The 5,017-nt window shown below is 43.8% G+C and overlaps 1 long non-coding RNA gene across 3 annotated transcripts; it reads left to right on the forward strand.

Annotated features, from left to right (window-relative positions):
• Positions 1–222: 222 nt before the first annotated feature.
• On the forward strand, positions 223–4,098 carry LOC149348773 (uncharacterized). 3 transcript variants are annotated; one of them, XR_016292820.1, is made up of 3 exons: positions 235–459; positions 785–1,432; positions 3,963–4,098. It is a non-coding gene; the product is annotated as an uncharacterized LOC149348773 (long non-coding RNA). The 3 variants fall into 3 exon arrangements; XR_016292821.1 differs by having other exon boundaries at positions 259–853; positions 1,368–1,432; XR_016292819.1 differs by having other exon boundaries at positions 223–1,432.
• The last annotated feature ends 919 nt before the right edge of the window (positions 4,099–5,017 follow it).

Here is a 5,017-nt window from a genome sequence, read left to right on the forward strand (position 1 = left end):
ATTAAACGAATCGCTTGGCTTTCTGGCGCCAGTGCTCATAATTAACGCCCTTTTATCCTGCAGCACTCCTTCGAGGTAAACGAGGCATGTAGCCATGCATGCTGCCTTCCATGAAAACAAACCCTAATAAACTCCTACCAGGGGCCGCGGCAGAGCGGTAAGCCTAAAAGTCAACCCAATCCAATCTATCAGCCGAGCCAATATTTGTGGCGCGATGGTCTCGTTGGTTTTCGTCGCGTGGTGCTCCTTTCGACCTTTACTTTTGCTGCAATGTGCCGTTTGTTCGCTCTGTGGTTGCTTGGCTGTGCTACAAATGTGTTGTGTCATCTACGCGCTCGAAAAGACGTTCGTTTGATTCTGAGGCTCTCGTGAAAAAGCTCCGGTGTCGCCTGACCCCTTGCCGAGACATGCTTTGTTGCTTTGGATGAAAGAAGCGGCCATGGTGTTAACACTTGCGAGGTAAGTAACTGTGCTTGAAAATTACTTTCAGGGTGTTGCTGTGGGATGACTAAACCGCATTAACGCAGTTGTACTCTGTTGCGCTACTTGTTTGCCACGGAGTGGAAGTTGCAAGCACTATGCATTAGCTGCCGCAAACGTGTTTCTCGTGTTTGTGAAAAAAAGTTGAGACGGTGTGTAGTTGCATGGTGTGAATCTTAAGGCAATTGCGCGTAGGTTCATAATTACGATAAAACAGAATGCACGAAAAGCATAGTGCCAGGACGGTGTTAGTTTTTCAGTGCTTCGCGACTTAGTTTTTCTTACTTTTCTGTTGCCTTTGCAGTGTGGATGTGGCCCGGCTACCGAGTGTATTGGTGCCTACTTTAATTATGCCAAGCCGTGGAAAGCACAGGTAGGTTGAAAATGTCATATAAAAGTTGTGCATACTTCCACAGCTTATTAATTTATTTATTAGGCTTGCCAAATGGAAGTCTCCAACCATCCACTCACTACACAGTACTTTGCACTGTGCAGTAGCATTGTTTAGGAAAGCTTAACTGTTGTGTTAAATTTGCGAGCTTCAGTCACATTTTTCACTTACTTCCCAATCACTGAGTGCAATGAGCTCTTGCAGTGCTTTGGTATAACTTTGCCAAACATGTTATGCCCACAGGGCTCAATGCTGAGCCAGATAGCAGGACCATATATGACACCCCTAGAGCCACATGTTCCTGGATTGTGACCAGACCTCTCTTCCTTACTCCTGTGCAGCTGTGGATCATCAAATATGCTGTCAGTGCCCTGATGCGTGATTCATCAGTGAACCCTGTGGGCATTGTAGTTTCGACAGAGATTGTGTTTTGCTGCATCGTTGACAACGTGCAGTATAAGGTGCTCTCTCATACTTTATTTTCTTGTCCATACAGTGTGGATGTGACTGACCTAAGCTAGCAGCTATATAGTACCTGCAGCTTACAGCAGCAACCTTCAGGTAAGTTTGAACTACAGTGCAAGTTTGACCCTGTCACATAATGGATACTTTCCTTCTGTTTGCTCTGTGCAGCGTAGGGTATCTAGCTATACTGCAGTGTACTTGTACAATAATGGATAAAAATTTGTGGTATGAGAGTTCTTTGTGAAACATTTTCTCTGTGCTGTTAGCCAGAGCAATTTAATCAAAAGCCTAGAATCAGGAGGGGACATGGATACTCGATCTTATTGAACAAATTTCAGCTGACTGCCTGGCGAGGCAATGCAAAAATAAATATTTTCGGAAAATCGACATCCAGCAACCTTTTCTCTATGAGTGTACCTTGTGCCCAACCTAAGTCATTAGCTAGCTTGCAACGATGTGGTAAGGATCCCTACTCTTGCACTTGAATTTTTTTGACCATCAGTGTGGAAGTGACTGCCTGTGGGAGTAGCTGTGGTGTCTTGCAATGTAAAAGACAAAAGAGCTACTACTGGGGCGAGTTGGAAATACATACTTGAAGGAATTGGTGAGCGCTATAGAAACACTGAAAAGGGACAAACGCACAGGACGAAGCGCTTTCTAACTACTGTTTAATCTCAGAAGAAACATGACTATATACACACATTTGACGACAAGAATGAAGGAAAAACAGGTAAAAACTACGCGCGCTTACAACAGCCGAAGATTACTGTTCTTGAGGGAGGTTAATTCTGTTCCCCCTAACATCACTGAAGGGGAGCTGACGCATTGCTTATCTGGAGCAATGTGCATTGCAAAAGCTTCGATAATTTCTAGTTCCCGTCTGTTTCTAGCCCTACCTATTACTTTGGTGTTTTTTAGCAAGGGTATGCATTTACAGTGTGCGAAATGAGGTGCCAGATTCCCGGACTTTGCAAGTTGTTCACTTGATCTTTCGTGTTGCCGGAGCCTCTTGTTAAGGCATCTTCCCGTTTGCCCTGCGTAAGTTTGTTGGCAGCTGAGGGGAATGCTGTAAATGACGTTTTCGTCACACTTTACATAGGTGTTTTCGTGTTTGGTGTTGCACCCAGGTTTATTTTTGTGGTCTTCATTCTCGTTGACCTTTTTACACATTCCAATGAGCTTATTGGGAGCTGAAGAAACCACCTGGACTCCGTACTTGTTAGCTGTCCTCCTTATTCTGTGGGAGATATTGTGAACCTACGGCATCACGGCAGGGCGTCCCTCGTAGCTCATTTTCTTAGTTTTGTGGGACCCAGTAACTTCTCTTAGTAAGCTTTCAGCAATGCCGCAAAGTAACTGCTCCGGATAACCGCTCTCCTTCAATTGGGAGACCTGTTGGTCTACGCTCTGAATTATCGAGTGGGGGCAAGATTTTCTTATAGCTGGTTTCAGGCAAGACGTAGCTACAGCTCGCTTTACAATTCTGGAATGACTGATAATTCACAGCGTAGACCAACAGGTCTCCCGATTGAAGAAGAGCGGTTACCCGTAGCAGTTACTTTGCTGTACTGCTGAAAGCTTACTAAGAGAAGTTACTGGGTCCCACAAAACTAAGAAAACGAGCTACGAGGGACACCCTGCCGTGATGCCGTATGTTCACAATATCTCCCACAGAATAAGGAAGACAGCTAACAAGTACGGAGTCCAGGTGGTTTCTTCAGCTCCCAATAAGCTCATTGGAATGTGTAAAAAGGTCAACGAGAATGAAGACCACAAAAATAAACCTGGGTGCAACACCAAACACGAAAACACCTATGTAAAGTGTGACGAAAACGTCATTTACAGCATTCCCCTCAGCTGCCAACAAACTTACACAGGGCAAACGGGAAGATGCCTTAACAAGAGGCTCCGGGAACACGAAAGATCAAGTGAACAACTTGCAAAGTCCGGGAATCTGGCACCTCATTTCGCACACTGTAAATGCATACCCTTGCTAAAAAACACCAAAGTAATAGGTAGGGCTAGAAACTGACGGGAACGAGAAATTATCGAAAATTTTGCAATGCACGTTGCTCCAGATAAGCAATGCGTCAGCTCCCCTTCAGTGATGTTAGGGGGAACAGAATTAACCTACCTCAAGAATAGTAATCTTCGGCTGTTGTAAGCTCGCATAGTTTTTACCTGTTTTTCCTTCATTCTTGTCAGCGCGTGTGTTCCTCCCTCTTCTGTGTATGATATGAAGTCAAATGTGTGTATTTAGTCATGTTTCTTCTGAGATTAAACAGTTGTCTTGTGTGTTTATCCCTTTTCCGTGTTTTTATAGCACTCACCAATTCCTTCAAGCTTACAATGTGCACGCATTTTTCATGAACTGGTACAAAGCTTTGCAGTCGGGCATTTGTTTTTGCAGTTTTTTTGGAAAAGCAAAATATTTTGTATTGCAAGAAATATTCTCACCTCTGTTGCTTACAACTTACTAGTTGTTCAAGATGTAAACATGCTTTCGGAGCGGCAGATGACTAATTTACTTGGCACGGTGGACTTACTGCATACAACTGAATGGTGTTTGTCAAATTCGCTTGCTTTAATGACATATTCTGAACTTAATGTTTACTGTTTTCTGCAGAAGACGTCCCCGGCTTGTCTACAAATTCATCATGGTCTGTACAGTATCCTTCCTGCTGCTGTGTATGGCCGGCTTGATGAATTCCTCATGAAGACTGAAGACGGCATTTATGTCATAATAAAATCATCCCGACTGATATGCTTTGCCATTTTGGTCGATTGCTTTACAGATTCATGCAGATTACATACAGCAAGGTGTATGTCCGATTTCAGACACTCTGCGGGCTTTTAATAAGCCCAGTGGTCCTGGGAGGTGCACTGATTGGTGGTTGTAGTTCTGGCTTGCCTCATAATGGTGAAGAATGCATTACCTGCAAATATCCTCAAAAGATCCGCCGGCGGATATCCGAGATGGATATCTGTCGGCAGTCTAAATAATTATATTTGTACCTCCGTCGGACGTCCGTGCGAGAGCCGTTGGACGTCGGCGGATCTCCCACGGATATCCGTATATCCAGTAAAGGACATACCTCGGACGTCCAGTGAATGTACACTGGTTGATTGGGTTACTAACGACCAGCTACAAACCTCTAATTGCAACTAGGCGCCTAACTCTACTAGTTAAAAAGTTAGTTATTAAAAAAATAGTTAACCAGCTTACTACTTAAGTCGATTCACGGGTTTCTGGCGTCCGCGAGCGTTCGTAATACTATGCCGCAAAAACCATATTTTTACCAAAAAAGCTTATTTTTGAACATTTTTGAAAATGTTCGCAGAAACGCCTGTTATGTAGCTATGACGCTGCAGGTGAGGATTTCTCGTGTGCAGCGATCAGCTTAATGATACTAAAGGGGTATTGTTATTGAAGCGCTTGTTCTACACCTGGGCGTTTATTTCCTAGACTTGATAATCAATATCTTCACCAGAAAATGCCTGCAGGGACCGCCTTGCAAAGGAGAATCTAATTTCCGTCATTGGTCGCAGCTATTCCAATGATGATAATCTGCACGAAGGCGGCAATCCTGCTTTCGTTTGGGTGCATTCCATACTACTGTGTTCAAAAAAAGAACATGAAAAATTATGACGTAAGCTACATTTGATAAACTGTAAAACGAT

This window comes from Amblyomma mixtum, chromosome 4 (genome assembly GCF_055824585.1).
Source record: "Amblyomma mixtum isolate Tamu chromosome 4, ASM5582458v1, whole genome shotgun sequence".
NCBI lineage: Eukaryota > Metazoa > Arthropoda > Arachnida > Ixodida > Ixodidae > Amblyomma > Amblyomma mixtum.